The sequence below is a fragment of the Pleurodeles waltl genome, chromosome 10 (assembly GCF_031143425.1).
Source record: "Pleurodeles waltl isolate 20211129_DDA chromosome 10, aPleWal1.hap1.20221129, whole genome shotgun sequence".
Lineage (NCBI taxonomy): Eukaryota > Metazoa > Chordata > Amphibia > Caudata > Salamandridae > Pleurodeles > Pleurodeles waltl.
The window spans coordinates 914470349-914492344 of record NC_090449.1 but is presented as its reverse complement, the minus strand read 5'-3'; the positions used below and the strand labels follow the sequence as shown (position 1 = coordinate 914492344).

Here is a 21996-nt window from a genome sequence, read left to right as displayed (position 1 = left end):
AGTCTGGCTCTCCGGCTGACCCGTTGAAACCCGCCCAACTTAAGACTCTGGCACCGGTTTGCCGCTCCCCGGTACTGTCCTTGATCAACCTGTCTCTTTCTTCTGGAGTGGTTCCCGTTAGATGGAAGCAGGCAGTAGTTACGCCAATTCTGAAGAAGGCGACCCTTGACCCCCTTAAACCTGAAAGCTACCGCCCTATCTCCCTTGGGCCACGAAAATAGCAGAGGCCCATGTGAATGCCACTCTTACAGACCACCTTGGTAGGTTTAACATTCTTGATCCTACCCAGAACGGGTTCCGCGCGGGTCATAGTACGGAGACGGCCCTCCTCTCGATGGTCGAGCATCTGCGCTCCGTGATGGATTCCGGTCGGACGGCGGCACTGTTGTTATTAGATCTTAGTGCCGCCTTCGACGCGGTCTCGCACGGAATTCTGATTCGGCGTCTTGAGGAGGTGGGCGTTTCTGGCTCCGCCTTGCACTGGTTTCGTTCCTTCCTTATGGATAGGTCATTCCAGGTGGCGATCCCGCCCGGTAAGTCGTCACTCTACCCGTTAGACCAGGGAGTCCCACAGGGGTCTTCACTGAGTCCCACCCTTTTCAATCTGTATGTGAGACCGTTGGCTGCGGTCGTCAAGCGGTGGGGCCTAACCATGGTATCCTACGCAGATGATACGCAGCTGGCGGTCACACTGAGTGGGGACTCAGACCTGGAGGCTCCCAGGTTTTGTGATGGTCTGCGGGAAGTGGCTAACTGGATGAAATCCAACTGTCTCCAGTTAAACACCAAACAGACGGAGATTATGGTGGTTGGTAAACAGGTGGTTTTGTGGGATGATAAATGGTGGCCTTCGGAGTTGGGTGTGACTCCCCTCCCAGCGGCAGAGATAAAAAACTTGGGGGTATGGTTTGATTCTTCTCTGAGTTTCATCTGTCATACCAAGAAGGTGGCGGCTTCTTGCTATGGCATCATCAGAGGACTTCGACCTATCCTCAAATTCTTTGATGCACCTACAAGACAGCTGGTGGTTCAAGCATCAGTGCTGTCTAGGTTGGAATATGCCAACTCCCTACTGGCGGGGATAAACCAGTCAGAATTTCGGCGGCTCCAGCGGGTTCAAAACGCTGCGGCCCGACTGGTGACTGGTCTCCCCAGGCGATGTTCGGTGTCCAATACTCTGCGCTCTCTCCACTGGCTCCCTGTGCAGCAGAGGATTAGATTTAAGGTTCTCTGTTTTGCATTTAAAATCTTAAAGGGTTCTTCCCCGCAAATCATGGAGAAATTGCTGATTCCTTATGTTCCCTCTCGCACTCTTAGATCGTTAGGCCAGAACTTAGCAGTGGTTCCGCGCTTTAAGCTGAGCAGAATTGGGGGCCGCTCTTTTCGAGTCCTGGCAGCGAGTTGGTGGAATTCTCTTCCTCCACAAATCCGGGCCATTGATGAGCTCCTTCAGTTTAGGCGGGCTATTAAGACCTTTTTATTTGTCTAAGCTTATCTGTTGTGTTTTGTCTTCTTTTGCCCGCTTTTAGTGCTGTGTTTTGTTTACCTTCTCAAAGCGCCGGGACGCCCCTTTGCTGGGGCAGCTGTGCGCGGTACAAATAAAAATAACATAACATAACATAACATGTGTGGTCATGAACAGTGTGTAGCGAGGGCGCTAATGAATTTCAGTGTTTTTTTTTTTTGTTGTTCAAAACATTAATGTGGGCACTGAGATATTCACCTAAATATAAAGTCACTCTAGTTTTCTCAGTGAACTCCTAAGGCTTCTTTATAACAAAAACAGATCTTTTTTATCACACCTAACATATATATATATATATATATATATATATATATATATATATATATATATATATTTATATATATATGTGTGTATATATACATATGTTAGGTGTGATAAAAAAGATCTGTATCTGTATACATATATATATATATATATATATATATATATTTATTTATTTATTTATTTTTTTCACTGAATAAAACCAAAGTTACACTGATGTGGGGATGTAGAGATAGGTTGAAATGTCAGTTAAAAATGTAAAAATGTCTATATTGATTAAGTTTATTATTGATAATGTGATGTAAATACAATGGTCACATGCATTCGCACATAGTTTGGCCCCTATCATGTGTCTTTTAATATACTGCCCAAAAGTATTTAATAGAATCAAATACTACATATATTTAGACATAAATAAAACCTTGGGAACCATTGTTTTCTTCTTTCACAACATACCTAGGTTTCTCATAGTGCTGTGGGTATGTCTTGTCATTTATATGAAGGACCTGAAGTCTTTTAGGATTATGGCACCTCCAAATTGGTGGGAGTGCAGATGATATATGCCTTCTTCTCAAGAATGAGCTGTCTGCTGAGATGCCATGTCCGGCAGGCAATATGGAGATCAATCACAGGCTAAGACCACACATCTGACAGGCATGTTGCCTCCCACGTAATTGAGGGAGCTGTAGCAGTGTGACCCCACAACTTCAAAATCTGCCTGCTTGGACCTCACACCATTAGCCATTAGAATCCAGAGGGGGTAAAAAATGCATCCTACTTGCCTCCCCAACTCCACGTATTTGCCAATATGTGCCCTATACCATTCAATCCCTGCAATATCTGCTTGCAGGAAAATCATGCAAGGCAGGCAAATGAGCCTCATAATATTTACATGCTGAGACCCCATGCCCAGCAGGCACTATGTCCAACAAGTGGGTGAGGGAATGCATTCGGAATGTTCCACGCTCTCACAATGTCTGCCTGATGAGGTTCTCAAACCCAGTTAGTAGTTTGTGCTCTGTTCAAGGCCTTAAAATGTGAACCTGTCTGGGTCACAAGCAGAGCAGACATTATGCTATCCTCACTCATTCCGCAGTGTCTGTCTGGTGAGCCCCTGAGCCCCGAGGCATCGTTGCCACAAAGGAGCTAGAGAAATTGAATGCTGAATGCCTTTTCCACGCATTGGGTGTCGGCCTGGCAATAACCTCAAGCCTGGCAAAAATCAGGAATCTCTATCTCGCCAGTGCTATGATCAGATCCTTCCTTGCGTTCACTCTAAGGGAGTTAACTGGTAGAAGTAGAGATGCTTTAAGGCATGGGCAATGTGGGCAATTGCCTCGTGCCCCAATCTTCCAAGGGGCCTCTTTTGGAAGTGAACCTTTTCTCTATAACAACTCTCTCTAGTCTAATTCTCTTTCTAAACTTCTCTACCACCCTGCCTGCATTTATCTTTGAGTGTCTCTCTACCCAGTGTCATCTAAAGAATTTGGGGGCCCGACAATACATATTGAAAATGTTTTTTTGGTGACCCTGTTATAGTTTAACGTATAATTTTTTTATTTTGGGCATTGTGAAGATTTGAATTACCAAAAAACGAGTAATAAAATGTACATTTCTTCCCTATATAGGGGCCCCCAAGAATATTCCATGCTCAGGGACCCCAAAAACCTTAAGATGACACTGCATGAAGGCACAGTTCTTGTATATTTTAGGCTATGTGCCTCTGAACACAGAGAATGCATACCTTTAGATCAGCCAAATAGTTAAGTGTCCGCGTCACCAGAAACTACGAACGACGGCTAAGGTCAGGGTACATTCCACTGTTCAACGATCCAACAAACTGAGGAAAGGTGAGGCCTACTAGGCCGCAGTCGTGCTTCGAATACCAAATGTCATAGAGAATGTTGCGTTGATCATTGATAAGTAAGCAGAGGAATGCCCCTTTGGCTGTGCTCATTTTACAGTTAACCGAGCAATCACTGCGTGGCTCACGCAAAGTGTCTGTGGGAAGGAGTATTGCAAATAAGGGGCCTGTTCTTATAGGCTGTCGAGATGTACCAAAGGGAAGACCTTTTGTTAGAAAACGATACAAAAATAATCAGTGGCGCTGATACTCGGAGAACTGTTGGGTCAGCCGCACCCAGACTTCAGACAGACTTCTGTGATGGAATCTTTGTTGTCTGCAACCTAGTGATTACGTCTGTTTTACAGAGATTCATACACACCTATTTGTTCCTGCATTAATTAAACTGAACCCACAAGTTCGTAATTCGGTGTAATTAAAACACGAGTCATATCATGTTTCCCGTGCACCTGTTTCAGAGTGCGTGTCGTGTGAACACGGAGGCGCAGTGAAAAATGGATTGATACCGCGAGGTGTCAAGAATTGCATCAGCGCCAAAAAAACACTGTCCCTTGAGCTGGCAGGACGGACTTCCTGGAGAAATCTCTCTGTAGACGAGGCGAGACTGAGGATTGGACCGGTGCAGCCTGGTGGTAAGGTGGCATGATTTTCAGCAATACTGCCCCTGTTTTAAAATTGATGCTCAATGGTGAAGATCTGGTATTGTTATTTGGGGACTCCCAGGAGGAATCATTCTAAGTATAGGCAATTATCCAGAAATGTACCTCTTTATCAAGGTATAAGGGCGGCTACTTTACAGGAGACCCACACTGCTCAGTGTCAATGTTCCAACTCAGAACACAAGCGCAGAGCTCAGTCACATGGGAAAATAGAAAAAAGCTGACCCCGGCAGAACAATTGAGGACCCTTAAGGGTGTTTGAAGAATCGGAATAAGACGGATTTAAAAAGGTTGAGGAGTGGTGGTGGTAGGTGTGGAGGGGGGAGCAGATATGTTCCTCCCTCTTTTGGTGCGTCCAGGCATTTAAAATGCTACCTGTTTTTGGTTAAATTTCCAGGAACTTTCCTTATCATAAAACATTAACATTTTCGTTCAAGCTACAAGAGGTATTAATTCAACTCGTGCGTGTATCACAAGAAATGCTCGCTTGTATTAGATAGCTCCTTCTCACTTTAGGAAGGAGGTGGGGAATTTGAACCAACATGCATCCCTATATAACTTGTAAGTCTATCCTATCCTTAATCCGCCTAGCAAATGTAAATGTTATTCTGTATCCATTAAAATACCATTTACGTTTCGCAACAAGAAATTGTCATGCACACTTCGAATTTTTACCTACCCTGCAGAGGCGTAGCTTCTGTGGCGTGGGGGGGTGGATTTTCTGATAAATAGTTGGGTACAGATGCTTCCAGTCGGGTATGGTGAGATGTCTGCCAGATTTCATCAGGAATGTTTAGATACATTGAGACAAAAACGCACACACACACGCTACCTTTCAGTTTTCACAGTCGTAAAAATGTTGGTATTTTACAAAATATTGTGTTATTCCTCACTTAGTACCCCGGCCTATCTGCATTCCTCTCTCCTTTCACTGCCCCTTAGACCCCTACCATGCACCCTGCTTGTCATATAACATATTTAAACATTAAATGCTAGCCTGATTGTTGGAAAATCTAAAGCCCCCACTTATCTTACTGACCAAGCTACGCCCCTGCTACTGTGATTAGAACAATGTGTACACTAGTGTTGGTTGTGTCTCCTAATGCAAAGCCATGCAAAGCAACTTTGGTTGGCCTCATTTATATGGTTGAGAGGCTTGCCCTGTTGGAGTGTCAAAAAAAGTGACGTTCCGGCAGCACAAGACTCTCATAAATATGCCCTGCATTGTTTTTAATAATTCACTAGAGCCTATGCTTTATTCTAGGTGAATAGGGTTAGTTTATCAAGAACTTGCATTAAATGTAAAAGGTTCATTAAGAGACAGGCCTCTTTTAGGTCATGTTGAAAATGAAATAGTTTTGAGTCTGTGACAATATTTGGCTATAACTCATGCCTTTACCACTAATGTAACTTTACCGCGCATGCCTTTACAACTAATTTCGTTGTCAAGGCATAAATGGTAAAGATGTATGCGTTGTAAAGGTTTTAAAGGTAAGTAAGTATTAAGTGAGTTGAGTATTATATATATATATAATAATACATTGTATATATATATAGGCCCTCATTATGACCATGGCGGTCAATCATAAAGTGGCAGTAATACTGCCAATAGGCTGGTGGTAACTACCATCAAATTATGACTATGGCGGAAAAATCTCCAAATCGCCAGACGCCTATAGCCAGACGAAAGTCAATGTTCCGCCCACCATATTATGACAACACAATCCGGTACCTTTTTCCGGGGCAGTACCAACGCCATCAAAAGCCTGTCGGAAACACATTACAGAAGTGAAAGGACTCGCCATTGGAGACACAGGGAAGAACCTCCCTGCCATGGAACCAGAACTGCAAGTATTTCCGAGGATATTCTACGTTATGCCCCACCACGAACACCAACGCCGGCGAAGACAACCACGGTGAGTACAGCCGCCTAGCACACAAGGGAGGGGGGAGGAAAACGATAGTGACACACACGCCCCACACACCCCCAATTTACACACAACATACACACAACCACCTGTACAAGAAAACAATTTATCCCCGTAAATTGGCTGAGTAATGCAAGGACAACAGGAATTGATGAAAATGATTGTAATAAGATTAACACAAAATTAATAATAATTAATTTGCCAATGCAACAGATATGTACAAATGTACAAAAAAGGGACACTGCCAGGTCCTCAGTTCACAGGGGCCCGCTCGTTACCTGCACCAATATGGAGAGAACACTGCAGGGGCATCAGTTGGCAAATAGGCAGGCACCTTGGTGGGGGGGACCTCAGCCGGATGCAGAAACAAGACCACTGGTTCTGGAGGGACGCAGCATGCCCTGTGCTTGGTCCTGGGGAGTGCAAGGCCACAGTCTCTCAGGTGCGTGACTTCCCCACTGGTTCTGGAGGGGGCAAAAGCCCTGTGCTTTGTCCTGGGGAGTGCAAGGCCACAGTCTCTCAGGTGGGTGACTTGCCCACTGGTTCTGGAGGGGGCAAAAATCCCTGTGCTTGGTCATGGGGAGTGCAAGGCCACAGTCTCTCAGTTGGGTGTCTTTCCCACTGGTTCCGAAGCGATCTGGAGGGGGCAACAAGCCCATTTCTTGGTGCTGGGGAGTGCAAGGCCACATTTACTCAGGTGAGTGACTTGCCCACCGGTTCTGGAGGGGGCAACAAGCCCTGTGCTTGGTCCTGGGGTGTGCAAGACCACAGTCTCTCAGGTGGGTGATTTGCCCACTCATTCTGAAGGGGGCAACAAGCCCATTGCTTTGTCCTGGGGTGTGCACAACCACAGTCTCTCAGGTGGGTGACTTGCCCAATGGTTCTGGAGGGGACAGGCTGCACAGCAGCCAATGGAGGCTGGATCACATTGCGTCCGCCGGCAGTGATGGCTGCACTGTGATGGTAGTGGGAGGCTCCTGCTCAGCCCCTACACCCTGTGATGGCTGCACTGTGGTGGTGGTAGTGGGAGGCTCCTGCTCAGCCCCCGCACTCACTGATGGCTGCACAACCACGGATGGGGGTGGGGGCTCTGTGACAGCTGCTGGTGCAGGCTCCTTCCCCTTTTTGCCTGCTGGTGCAGGGTCCTTCCCCTTTCTGCTGGCTGGTGCAGGCTCCTTCCCCTTCTTGCTTGGTGGTGGAGGCTCCTTCCCCTTTCTGCTGGCTGGTGCAGGCTCCTTCCCCTATTTGCTTGCTGGTGCAGGCCCCTTCCCCTTTCTGCTGGCTGGTGCAGACTCCGTCCCCTTCAGGATTTGTGGCCTGGAATCTTTTCCACCAAGAGTAGGTGCGGATGGAATGGGCCTGTGGACTGTGTGGCTGAAGTTCTTGCCTGGGTTCTTGATACCCTGGCCATACGTGCAGGACGGGGGGTAGATAAGAGGTCAGTGGTGGAAAGGAAAATCTTTTTAGGGATATTGGGGCAGGAAGAGGGAGAAGTAATGGAAGTGGAGGATGAGGGAGTGATTGTTTGAGGTGTTTGTCTGCTGGATTTGGGTGTAGGTGCATGGGTTGTATGCTGTTGTGAGGTGGATGGCTGTTGCGTGTCTGAGTGCTTGCGTTTGTGTACCGTAGGAGAAGGGGACAGACACGATCGAGAGGACACAAGGGTCATGTGCATGGATGTTGTGGAGGTGTCTGCCAGTGAGGTGTGTGTTCTGCTTGGTGTGGTGATGATGCAGGTAGTGGATGATGATCATGTGCATGCAGGTGTGAGTGTGGATGTAACTGGGTGGGAGGTGGAGGAAGAGGAGGAGGGGGAGACAGTGGAAATAGTGGATGTTGTTGTGCCTGCAACTGAATGGTGTTTGTGTGAGTGCGTGTGGGATGAAGTGTGGTGCTTGTGTTTGTCTGTGACACTCTTGGGTGATGTCCTGTGTGCATGCTCGTCTGGATGTGTGTTTGGGATGGGTTAGGGTTGAGGAGAATGGGACTGGGAAGTGGAAGTTGGAGGGGGGATGGTTGAAACAGGGACAATGGCTGCCATCAGAAAGGAGGCCAGAGCCTGGATTGATCTCTGTTGGGCTGCCAATCCAGTGTGAATGCCCTCCAGGAATGCATTAGATTGCTGCATCTGGGCTGCCAGCCCCTGGATGACATTCACAATGGTTGACTGCCCTACAGAGATGGGTCTCAGGAATTCAATAGCCTCCTCACTCAGAGCAGCAGGGCTCATTGGGGCAGGGCCTGAGGTGCCTGGGGCGAAGGAGATGCCCACCCTCCTGGGTGAGCGGGCACGGACAACTCGCTGAGGATTGCTGGGAGAACAGTGCTGGTACAGAGGTGGCGGCTGTAACTGTAGCTGGGGTGGTCACAGAGGTGTCCACCACCACCAGGGAGCTCCCATCAGAGGAGGTTTCAGAGTCTGTATTGTCCCCTCCAGTCTCCGCCGTGGTGCTCCCCTCGCCCTCCATCCCATTGGTGCCCTCAGCGTCGGTGGACTCTGCCTCCAAGGTCCTGTGGGATGCAGCTCCCTCCGTCGCTGGTGCCTCTGGTCCTCTGCCAGATGATGCTAATACTCATAAGGACAGGATGACAAAACAAGAAAGGGGGGAGAGAGAGAAAGGATACACTGGGTCACTGACTGCACCAACATAACCGTTGGTGTACACAGCACCCTCACACACAGGGAACAGGCCTACGCACTATGCATTGCACTACCAGTGATATTACTAGCCACTAAGGCATGAGGAGGGGCACACATCGCTAACAGCAGCACACCTGGGACCCACGCAGCCCTGGCCAGTAGTGGATCCTAACAAGCTAGGCAGGCAGTATTTTCCCTTCAGACTCTTAGCCACCAGAGGACCTATGCTGCTCTATCTGGCATGGCCTAGGGGCACTCAAGGACACACAACCACCACCCGGATACCACCCCACCAGGCGTAAGTTGTAATGATAGCCACTGTACTCATCCCCTTGTGGCTGCTGTGTTGACCTCAAGCACCCATCCAGTTCTAGATTGCCCACCGCCAGTATGTAGGCCATCGGGGGGGTCAGGGTTCGACGGGCACCCCTTCCTCGTTGGAAGGCCATCCCCAGCTGGGCCTCCGTGGTCTTCCGTGCACAGGGTCTCAGGTCCTCTCACCGTTTCTGACTTTGGGTGCTCCGCCTGCCATAGACCCGAAGGGTCCAAACGTCCTTGGAAATGGCACACCATATACCCTACTTTTGATGGACGCTGACCTGCAAAGGCAATACAGACAGGAGAACACCATTAGACAACCAGTCCAGCTAGTTACAAAAATGGCCCACCATACACGTTTACAGCACTATTGGCACACACATAGCCCAGCACTCAATGTGTACCCAGCCAGGAGGACATCCCTCACCCCTTACACAGAGCCGTCACACACACCTCCATACATGCATACCACATGCATCGTGCCCACAGTGTACTCACCTGTTGGTCTGGAGGCACATATAGCAGTCCATATAGGGGTAGGACCCCATCCACTAGTCTCTCCAACTCCTCCGAAGTGAAGGCTGTGACCCTTTCCCTGGTCACACGGGCCATGGTAGGTTCCAGACACAGGTCACAGAAGCACATGCAGTGTAGGTCCTCTCCTATGGAAGGCCAGGGAACAAGTGAGGAATCAGATAGAAAATAGCAGTCACGTCCACTGCGGTGCATACCGTCACCGCCGGCGTAGATCACTATTGGCCACTGTACCCCATAGGGCCCAATATTAACCAATGAGGAATTGCACAGCAGTTCCCAACCGCCTCTCGCCACGGTGCACAACGTCAGCGGAATTACCTCACTTCCACCCGTCCCTTCACACAGGACAGACAGATGCCATTTCAGGGTTGGGGCAGCCCTACAGAATAATGCTGCGTCACAGGAGAAATAGGCACTTAGTGGACAAATCACACTGACCCATTACATGTTTACAGAATGCAAACTACTGTTGTGGCTCCATTGTTCAGTTTGTGACAGGCTCCTCACTCTTCTGTCCCATAGATTCCTACTGCTGTGGTTGAATAGGAGATGGAGATATACCCACGTGTACCGACCCCTGGTGGACTTGGCTACACTGGAGGACAGGCACATAATACTCACCTATAGACTGGACAGGGCCACAATCACAGAGTTGTGTGCCCAATTGGAGCCTGACCTGATATCTGCTATCCGTCACCCCACTTGTATCTCCCCTCTTGTGCAAGTGCTATCAGTACTCCATTTCCTGGCAAATGGTTCTTTCCAAATGACAGTGGGCTTGGCAGCAGGAATGTCACAGCCAATGTTCTCAATAGTGCTGACAAGAGTATTATCTGCCCTGATAAAACACATGTGCAACTACATTGCATTCCCCCAGGTTGAGGATTTGGCCACCGTGAAGGCCGAGTTTTATACAATGGGACATATCCCCAATATAATTGGGTCAATTGATGGAACACATATTGCATTTGTACCCCCCGCCAGATTGAACAGGTGTTCAGGAATTGTAAGAGTTTCCTCTCCATGAATGTGCGGATGGTGTGCTTGGCAGACCAGTACATCTCCGTCAATGCTAAGTATCCTAGGTCGGTGCATGATGCCTTTGTCCTGAGGAATAACAGCATCCCAAATGTGATGGCCCAACTACAAAGGCACAGGGTGAGGCTAATAGTTGAGCCCTGGTTTCCACCAAGTATATGTTGGTGTATGGGTATGGTGTGGGCCATATAGGATAGTGTATGGCTAAATTTTGTCCCTCAATAATTGCAGGTGACTCTGGTTACCCAAATCTATCACGGCTGCTGACCCCTGTGAGGAATGCCAGGACAAAGGCAGAAGAATGTTATAATGAGGCACATGGGCGAACCAGAAGGATAATTGAGAGAACCTTTGGCCTTCTGAAGGCCAGGTTCCGGTGCCTCCATCTAGCAGGTGGATCCCGGTGCTACTCACGCAAGAAGCTCTGCCCGATAGTAGTGACATGCTGCATGTTGCATAACCTGGCCCTCAGATGCCATGTACCTTATCTGCAGGATGAGGAGACAAGAGATTCCCCTGTGGCAGCAGTTGAACCTCTGGACAGTGAGGTTGAGGAGGCAGAGGATGAGGGTGTGGACAACAGAACCATTGTAATCTGTCAGTACCCCCAATGACACACAGGTAAGACAGTGTAACTTTACATTTCAATGACTTTGGTTGTATTCTGTGTGGCATTAGCATGCTGATATTTCCCAATTCAAAGCCCACTTACTGTTCCCTCTGGCTATTCATTTTGCAGATGTTGGTGATATGACAAATACTCCTTGTGTGATCACTACAGCCAGCTACAGGTCATTATTCTATGCTCATTCTATGTACAGTTCATTTGCAATGGTTGTACCTGTTTCAAACAATACATATTTGAAATATATGACATACTCGAAATTGATTGTATTCAAAGGGTGTTTATTAAAGTGCTAACAAATAGGGGGAAAGTGCAATGCAATGGGGTGATGATGGAGGAAAGTCCAGGGTATTGTTCCAGTCTGTTTGTAGCACAGGTGCAGTGTCCAAGGGGACATAGGAAGGGGAGCAATGGCAGTTCAAAGTGCACAGGGTGCCTGTGTGGGACACAAGGGGGACAATCAGGAGAGTCTCATTTCCTGGTGGGGGTCTTGGCAAGTGTTTCTGGCTTATGTCTGTATTGCAGGGAACACTTGTGGGGTGGTTCATCTTCTACAGGGGGAAGGGTGCTGGTGGCCTGTGAGTCCTGTGGCGGGGCCTCTTGGCCACTAGCGGCAGTGGAAGTGGAAGGCTGTTCAGATGACTCGCTAGTGGTAGGGGCACGTCGGTGTGAGACTGCCTCCCTCATAATGTTGGCCATGTCTGCCAGCACCCCTGCTATGGAGATCAGGGTGTTGTTGATGGTCTGCAAGTCCTCCCTGATCCCCTGGTACTGTCCCTCCTGCAGTGGCCTGTTCTCCTTCACGTTGTCCATGATCTGGCCCATCTTGTCCTGGGAATGTTGATAGGCTCCCAGGATCTTTGAGAGTGCCTCCTGGAGAGTCGGCTCCCTGGGCCTGTCCTCCCCCTGGCGCACATCAGTCCTCCCAGTGTCCCTGGTGGCCTGTGCCTCTGTCCCCTGAACCGTGTGCCCACTGCCACAGACTCCAGGTCCCTGATTGTCTTGGGAATGAGGTGTGGCCTGGGGTCCCTGTACAGGTGGGCAACCTGCTGATTGACGTGTCCTGGTGACAGAGGTGTGGGTACGCTGGGTGGGTGCTGTGGTGTTGTTTCCTGATGGGGGAGGCTCCGTGGTGTTCTGTGACTGGGCTTGGGGAACCGGATGTCCAGTGGTCCCTAATGGGTCAGGTAGAGTGTCCAGATCCTGAAGTCTAGAGTGACTGTCATGACTGTCGGCCTCTTCAGTTGGGGGACTGGATTGTCCTGGGACCTCATCTCCAGTGACATTGGCTGGGGAACCTGTGGGTATGTAAATGATGTGTTATGGGTCGTGTATGACATATTGTCCATCCCTGGCTTCCCCTCTATGGTTGGTGTTGCCCTGACGGCTTTTACTTGTGTATGTTGGTGTATGATGGGCTTGTTAGTTCCCTTTGCTTTGCATGCTTTAGTAAAGAGTGTCCATGCAGGGCTGAAAGGGGTGTTGGAACAGCATGCAGGTCATGACATTGGGATTAGTGAGATGTGATGGTGGAGTGGAGTGATGGGAGTGAGGGTGAGGTTATGTGATGGCATGCAGGAATGGGGGTTGATAATTGTTCAAAGTTAATTTACCAGAGTCCAGTCCTCCTCTGACTCAGGCCAGGCCCTCAGGACGCAGTATTGGCAAGACATGCTCCTCCCATGCTTTAAGTTGTGGGGGAGGAGGCGGGGATCCACCGGCAATCTTCTGAATGGCAAGCTAGTGTCTTGCTGCTATGGAACGTACCTTCCCCCGTAGGTCGTTCCACCTCTTCCTGATGTTGGCCCTTGTTCTGGGGTGCTGTCCCACAGGGTTGACCCTGTCCACCAATCTCCGCCATAGCTCCATCTTCCTAGCTATTGATATTTGCTGCACCTGTGCTCCAAATAGCTGTGGCTCTACCCTGACAATTTCCTCCACCATGACCCTTAACTCCTCCCCTGTGAAACCGGGTTGTGTTTGTTGTGCCATGGGTGTTATGTGAGGTGTGTTGGGGAGGGTGGGTTAGGTAATGTTTTGGGGTGTGTGATGTGGAGTGCATGAGTGGTGTATGGGTGTGAGTGGTGTGTGGCTCTACTTGGCTACGTGGTCTTGGTGTCAGTCTTGTGCCAATGATTTGCAGTCATAGGGAGTTGTGGGTACTGTGGTTGTGTGTTTTATAGTGCTGTGGGTGTGGTGTGTGTATGGGTGTCAGGTGTGTGTCGTTTGAATTGTCCAATGTGGTGTTGTTTTGTCTGTGGGTGTCCATTGTGAGCTCAGCGGTATGTACCGCCAATGGTTTACCGCCATTGAATGTCCACCATTGTGATTCGTGGGTCATAATGTGGTGGGCGTTGTTCTGTTGGTGTGACGTGTAGGTTGATACCGCCACTTTATCACTGCCCATTGGTCTGGCGGATTTGTGTCTGTGGCTGAATTCTGGCGGATTGGTGTGTGTGTGTCATAATATGGTGAACGGATATCCGCCGCTGCGGCGGTAAGTTGGCGGCTGTCAGCATGCCAGTAAGGGGCATTTACTGCCAATGTCATAATGAGGGCCATAGTTTTTAGGGTGGGTATGGCTTTTTGGGTGGTAATGGTATTTTTAGGTTTCAGGGGGCATGGGTTTTGGGGTGGTAAGGACATTTTTTGGTTTAGGGTGGTTTGGGTTATGGGGTGGTAAGAGCATTTTGGGGTTTTAGGGTGGGAATGGGTTTTGGGGTGGTAAGGGCATTTTTAGGTTTTATGGTGGGTATAGGTTTTGAGGCGGTAAGGGCATTTTTAGGTTTTAGGGTGGTAAGGGCATTTTTGAGTTTTAGGATGGGTATGGGTTTTAGGGTGGTAAGGGCATTTTTAGGTTTAAGGGCGGTTATGGGTTTTGGAGTGGTAAGGGCATTTTTAGGTTTATGTGAGGTTATGGGTTTTGGGTCGGTAAGGGTGGTTAGGGGTGTTTAGTTTTAGGGTGGGTATGGGTTTTGGAGTGGTAAGGTAATTTTTAGAGTTTAGGGTAGGTAGAGTTTTTGGGGTGGTAATGGCATTTTTAGGTTTTAGGGTGTGCATGGTTTTTGGGGATGGTAAGGGCATTTTTAGGTTTTAGGGTGGGTATGGGTTTTGGGGTTGTAAGGGCATTTTTAGGTTTTAGAGTGGGAATGGGTTTTGGGGTGGTAAGGGTATTTTTAGGGTTTAGGGTGAGTATGAGTTTTGGGGTGGTAAGGTACATTTTAGGGTTTAGGATAGGTAGTTTTTTTGGGGTAGAAAGGTGTGTTTGTGTGACACCATGGGGCCACAGGTACTGCAGTGGTGCAGTGGAGTTGGGTGTCACGGACATCAGTGACACGGCACCCAGGGCTCACGCTGTGGTGGGACTTTGGAGGTGCTGCAGTGGAGCTAGGCCTTTGGCATGGGTCGCGGTCATTGCACTCAGCATGCACCATGGCGCGCAGAGTTAGGCAGTGGCACTAGTTCGGAAGTTGCTCTGGAATTGATGTGCTGGGTTCTTTTTGGTTACACCAGAAATCACTCCAAAGGGCCCAGCAACCAGATTTGGTACCACTTGGCAAGTCAGGTCTCTCAGCAAGAGAATCCAGGTGCTGCAGATGAAGTCTTTGATGTCCAAGAGACTTCTTAAAAGGAGGCATGCCCCTGGAGATTGTTAGAAATGTGGTCTCTAGTTGGCATTGGAATACACCTTTGTCCAAATAGGGACCATAATCCTAGTCAGGGTAAATCACACACAATCCAAATTATCCTGTGCCCAGCCCCTGGTAGCTTGGCACAGAAAAGTCAGGCTTATCTTAGAGTGCAATGTGTAAGGTATTTGTGCAATAAATCATGCAATAACACAGTGAGAACACTACAAAAAGACACCACACAGGTTTAGAAAAATATAAGCTATTTATCTGATTAAACTAAGGTCAAAACAATAATGATCTGATAATCACAAGTGGAAATAAAACTTTTGTATTGATAAGAAGAGTCTTTAGTTCTTAAAATCAACAATTGTCTCTTGCAGGCACAAAGTACTTAGTTTATGTCAAAATTACACGCATGAAAACCACAGAGGAGGAGATACATGGAAAAAGGTAGGTGTGTGTCACACAGACGATTTGTCAATTCTTTTCCACATGGCAAGGGCTTTGCATCGAATTCCAGCAATGAGGCTTGAATCCTCTCTGCGATGCGGGGTCTTTTGGTGCCCAGGACTGATGCGTGGAAATCCTGGGTGTGCCGGACGAAGGCACAGCTGTTGCGACGATCCGCTGGGTGATGCAGCGGAATTTCTGCCACACGCCTGGCACTGCGTCGATTCCTCTTGCTGGAAGTTGGGCTATGTCATTCTGGCTCAGCGATGCGTTGATCCTGTGGGCTGTGCATTAAAGTTGGCACTGCGTCAATCTCCACTCAGGGAGCCGGGGTGTGTCATTCCGGTTCAGCTATGCAGTGATTTTCTCATTCCTGGACCTGCTGTGCGTTGATTCTGGAAGGCTGGGCATTGGTTTTCACAACACAAGGAGTTGCCTTGCAGAGGCGCCACGAACGACTGAAGCACCGCCAACAGGCTGGCGGTGCTTCATAGCCCATTCTGACCGCGGCGGTAAAGCTGTGGTCAGAAAAGGGGATCCGGCGGTTTCCCGCCGGATTTCCCCTGGCTGGGCTAAACCTCCATGGATTCCGACCCCCTTCCCGCCAGCCTGTTTCTGGCGGTTTTTACCGCCAGGAACAGGATGGCGGGAACGGGTGTCATGGGGCCCCTGGGGGCCCCTGCACTGCTCATGCCACTGGCATGGGCAGTGCAGGGGCCCCCTAACAGGGCCCCAGCATGATTTTCACTGTCTGCATAGCAGACAGTGAAAATCGCGACGGGTGCAACTGCACCTGTCACACACCTGCAACACCGCCGGCTCCATTCGGAGCCGGCTTCAGTGTTGCAGGCCCTTTCCCGCTGGGCCGGCGGGCGCTCCCTTGGCGGGCGCCCGCCGGCCCAGCGGGAAAGTCAGACTGGCCTCCGCGGTCTTTTGACCGCAGAGCGGCCAATTGGCGGTTCCCGCTTGGCGGGCGGCAACTGCCGCCCGCCAAAGTCGGAATGAGCCCCTTAGTCTTTTTGGCCCTGAGTCTTCAGGAACAAGCTCAATCCAGCCATTGGAGAGCACTTCTCAGCAGAGCAAGAGGTCAGCAAGGCAGCAGGGCAACAGCAGTCCAGGTGAGTCCTTTGGGCAGCCAGGCAGCTTCTCTTGGCAGATTGCAGGTTCTGGTGCAGAGTGTCTGATTTGGTAGGGTCAGGGACCCAGTTTATATACCCAAAAGTGCCTTTGAAGTGAGGAAGACTTCAAAGAGTGGTTCTGAAGTGCAAAAGGTCCCCTTTCAGTATAACCCTGTCTGCCAGGGTCCCATTAGGGGGTTTGGCAGTTCTTTGTGTGAGGGCAGGCCACTGTCCTTCGAAATGTAAGTGTCAGGCCCTCCAACCTTCCAGCCCAGGAAGACCCATTCAGGTTGCAGATGTGTGCTGGTGTGACTGAGCATCCTGTGTTTGTGGTTGTCTGGGTGAAATGCACAAGGGAGCGGTCAACCAGCCCAGCCCAGCCCAGACGTGGATTGGAGACAGGCTGTAAGGCACAGAAGGATTTCAGTGCATAGAAAAGTTCACTTTCTAAAAGTAGCATTTCTAAAATAGTGATATGAATTCCAACCTCACCAGTCAGCAGGAGTTTGTATTACCATTCTGGCCATACTAAATAAGACCTATTTACCCCTTCCTAATCAGAATCTACCACTCAGTTTATTAGGGTAGCCCTAATGTTAGCCTATGAAAGGAGCGGGCCTTACGGCAGTGGAAAGCAAATTTAGGAATTTTCCTCTACCAGGACACTTAAAACACCAAGATATATGTCCTGCTTTTACTTACACAGCACCCTGCCCTCTTGGTTACCTAGGACCTACCTTAGAGGTAACTTATATATAGAAAAAGGGGAGTTGAGGGCTTGGCAAGTACTTTTAAATGCCAAGTCGAAGTGGCAGTGAAACGGCACACACAGGCCTTCCAACGGCAGGCCTGAGACAGGGTTAAGGAGCTACTGATGTTGGTGGGACAACCAGTGCTGCAGGCCCACCAGTAGCATTCAATCTACAGGTCCTGGGCAGGTGTAGTGCACTTTAATAGGGACTTACAAGTAGATCAAATATGTCAATTGGATATGAACCAATGTTACCATGTTTTAAAGGAGAGAGCCTATGCACTTTAGCACTGGTTAGCATTGGCAAAGTGTGCAGGGTTCTAAAAGCAGCATAAACAGTGTCACAAGTGGAGGGAGGCAGGCAAAAAGTTGGGGGTGACCACCATTTGCCTGTCAGGTCTAACTGAGATCCTTTGTAAACAGGATGTAGAAAGCAAAGTTCAGCCCTTTCACTTCCAGGACAGAAGCAGCAAGCAGTAGAACGGCAGAGCAAAGCAACAGGCAGAGTAGCAGTCCCTTCTACAGCATCCAGCTCTTCTTTCTCACAGAATGTCCTCAGTTCAGACGGATTCTATCTTTGGGGGATCAGAGGTTCAGTACTTATACCAGGGCCGGTTCCGCTTTTAGAGCTGAGGGGCTGCACCTCTCTGAAATTCCTACACATTCATATAAAAACATTAAATCGATCAATTTGTGTGGAGATACGATTATATTTCTAAACAAATCGATGCATTTACGTTTGGGCTTTCTGTCCCAGACTGTCCGCCCTGCCTCGCTTTGAAGCACATGATTGAAGCCAGGCAGTAAATCAACTTTCTACACTGTGACCCACGACACAGAGCTAACTGTTCTAAAGCCATTAATTTCCACTGTGATCTAAGGCAGTATCCACTACAGGCCTCAGTCATCCCTGAGTGAGGGCAGCCATCTGTCATTCCAGGGCAGAGATCCCACCCTTTCCCCATTCGTCATGCCATAGGAGTGGATGCAAGCACATGTGATTTAGTGCCTTCTCTTTGGTAATGGTAGGTGTTATAATGCTAATCCTTTATTATTTTTATTGTACTGACACCTCTTGTCACACTAGCCTCCTCGACTTTGACACCCCAGGTCCTGACTGCAGATAGCTGGCTCCCTTAGAAGTGGAGATGCTGTACTTGTTCGTCATAAAACTGTTTCAAAAGACGTACAGGCTTCTTGCTCCCTTGCGAAATGGATCCAAACATCCGAGTCAAGCGCAAGGGGAGAAATACATGCTTACAGTAAAGGCAGTTGTAGGAGGCTGGCCCTCTCTAGCGTGCAGAGCTAGGCACACTATGCAGGGGGTCCAGGCAACCACACAGTTTACAGGGGTAAAAAGTAGATCACCTAATGCTCTCATTTTTGTGGAAGCTTGGTCGAGAAGTTAGGCCAATCTTGGAGAAGTGCAAAGCATTTGTTGTACTCACTGTATCGATCATACAACTCACACATTCAAAGGAATAACTTGAGATCAATTAATACAAATACTTCGAACTTTTATATAATTTTTAAGACCTAGATTATTAAAATTGGTTAAATACTTTTGGAGATATGGATTTTTAAAGTTTAATAAAAATACCTAAGTACCCTTTTACTTGTGGTAGTGAAGGGTGTATGCAACTGTGCCAATGCATCACAACAATTTTAGGAAAAGAACTCTGGCCCAGGGAACGTGGGGGGCAGGGGCCCTGGGTATTACAATTTCTAGGCTACATCACGCATCATGCAAAAGGTGGCGGCTAACCAAGTCAAATAGAGGCCTTTTCTCACAGCATTTATCTGCTGTATGGCATTAAACTGGCCCTTTCTTCATGCCCTTAACGTTAAATCCACAAACATGGATTGGTATGTGAACAATGAATGTTAAAATGTGTGCCAGCCATTTAGTTCCTCTTATTTCACATGTTTTACTTAATGTTGCATTCCCGAAGAGAGTTAGTGGTTTCATCATGCTGTGTTTCTCTGCATTGTATTATCCTTGCATAGTGCATACTTTGACTTGTGCCAGGTGTTAATGAGGGGCTTTTATTGAGAGCACTGGGGCTGAGGCTGAAAGCAAAGCAAAGTGCTTGCCAGTGGTTTGGTCTCTATGCAGAGCACACAGAACAATGGTCATGTATTCTAGCTGCAAATGAAATTCAGTGTAAATGTGTGTGAAGGGGTGCATAGAGGTCAAAATATTTTGAAGACAAAAGCAAAATGAAATAAAGTGCTGCTAACGCGTCCCAGTATGACTAAATTACTCACTTTGGGGGGTTAGCATTCCTAACCCTGCTTGCCTCATTGTCTCCAAAGGAACCCCAATCGGACTAAAGTTTAACAAAGACCTAGATCCTTCTGCTGCTTGTGTCATTCTTTGGGAAGCTCCTGCGAGCCCTCCTCTTATCGCCTCTTGGGTCATTATTCCCTGATCGCATACGCCAGGCTTACCTTGCTCATACAGCGGTACTGGTGGACCAACAGTAATTGGCAATGATATGGCAGCTGGTGACTGTCCAAGCCCCAAACCCTGTGGAGCATTAGCTCCCGTAGCTTGATTCAGCATAGGTGCTGTAGCTACTGACTGCGGTCCTGCGACTGCATTGTAACTCGGAACCAGCTGTTGCTGCGGCTGGGGCAGCAATTGCGGAGTTGGCTCAATCTGCACTAATTTTGATCTTGTATATATCAGATCAGGCGGCACCATCAGACTCGTATTTGTCTCTAATACTGGAAGTCTGGATAAATCCTTTGAATCTGTGATGGCTGCAACTGTATCTGTGTCTCTGGTGCAGTGGGTACACTGACACCACTCTGTATCAAAACTGTATCACTTGTCTGCACTGTACTTGAGACGCCCTTCTTTTGTGCCGGGTCTTCAGAACTCACACTAGTGCTCTGCACGTTCTCATTTATGGCATATGGTGGCAGGCGATCATGTAACAACTGATTTAGAAACTCTTCATCATCTGAGTCATCTTCATCTACCCAAAACCTCTGAGTCTCCTTTGGCTTACCAGAGCCCTTGTCTGTCTTTCAGGTGGCTTTCTTCCCCTGTGTCTCATCTTCTTGTGTTATTGCCGGGAACAATTTAAGTCCGTCAACTATTCCCCTTCTCCACATCTTGGTCTCATTATCCCATCTAGCCTCAGCTAAAGTCTTTTATGCTCTTTTCATTCTCCTTTCAAATTTCTGCTGTCTTTGTCATATAGCCATCAATTCCCAGATTGCTAATGCCTCATACTGAGCTGGTCTCGGAGGCGGTTTTTGCACACTTAACATCCACCTCAAGTTCTCTAAAATTCTTGTATTAAACGTTCCATACTCTGGAAATGCTAAACATCCCTCCTTCTCTGTTAATTTGCACCACTGCTTCATCCAAAGACATGGCGCGGCTCCCTTTTCCTCCATTACGATGTAAGCTGGAGTACCCTCAGGAAGTGTAGGCTCTCCCACACTCGCTCTAATACATACGTCTCCCTTCAAAGCACTCTTGAAAAAACTTCATTTTTGCGTCTTTTATTTTGTTTTGAATCTAATCAGGAAGTGACTTTAATTCCCAGAACACTCTTCACCCACCTTTCTCAACCTATTGCCTCTCACGGACGGGTACCAATCCGTGCGCGACCCCTCTCAGCAACTGACCTATCCCAACACGGCACCGCAGATGTCACACTCACACACACTGCAGCTGACAAAGTCTTGCGGCTTGTCCTCCTCACACAAAACTAATGCAATATATTGCAAGCACCTTTAACAACAAAACCCAAATTTGCTGGTTTACTACAGGAAGGGTAACACATTCGGTTCAGAACTTTACAGAGATTTCACTTGAAGCCTCAGCCGCTACTCTCTCCTTCTCAGCTCCCGCACTTGCAAGCAGAATTCTACCCGCAAATCCCACTCTCGATTTGTCAATGGTTTATTCTAGTGCACTTTAGAACTTGCCAAATCTCCATCGGAGGTTTCATTCACACAGTTTAACTCAAACTCGACTTGTCAACCACGCCTGATTGACCTATTAAACCGCACAAATTACAACATAACCCAAGTGTCTCCTATACTTGTCAATATACTCCGGAGTCTTAGACCACGACGGGTCCGTACATCAACAACAACCACGTGGATAATTTTTTAGCACAAAGCGCCACACTCACATGAAGTTCGCTGACTTCCCTACTCTCATACTGCGGAGTACGCCCACTCCTACTAAAACAACATTACCTCCAATTTGCATTATCTCTAAAAACAATTTAAACAATAATCCTCCGTCCTAGGGCCCCAAAGGGCCTAAACCGTCACTCTGCTACCAGAACTGCTAACGAGGCCCAGTACGACTAAATTACTCACTTTGGGACTCGTTTTAGGCCAAATAATCTTTTGACCCTGATTGAAGGCACCTTAGGACGAGATAGCTAATCAGCATGTCAATCAATATGTCAGTAATGTCATCAGAGTTGACAGTAATACGACAATTCAAATTAATCAAAGACATTTAATAGAACTCGCAAATCACCATGACCTTTCAGCCATGAATAACCACACCAGTTTAATATGATTTTGTGAAGTTTATTCCTTATTGATTACAATTCTACCAGCAAGTTTATTAGTCTCAAAACCAAGAAACCCATTAGCATAGTCACAATATG

The 21996-nt window shown here is 48.1% G+C and overlaps 1 protein-coding gene across 4 annotated transcripts in view; it reads left to right on the top strand.

Moving 5' to 3' along the window:
* The window catches only part of LOC138262021 (ATP-dependent translocase ABCB1-like), a 920359-nt gene that overhangs the window by 21791 nt on the left and 876572 nt on the right, over positions 1 to 21996 (top strand). For 3 of the 4 annotated variants that reach the window (XM_069211677.1, XM_069211676.1, XM_069211675.1), the window contains exon 1: positions 3898 to 4282. The gene's annotated coding sequence lies outside the window, so the exon portion shown is untranslated. Of the gene's footprint in view, positions 1 to 3897; positions 4283 to 21996 lie in introns of those variants that run through there. The other variant, XM_069211673.1, reaches the window with a different exon arrangement.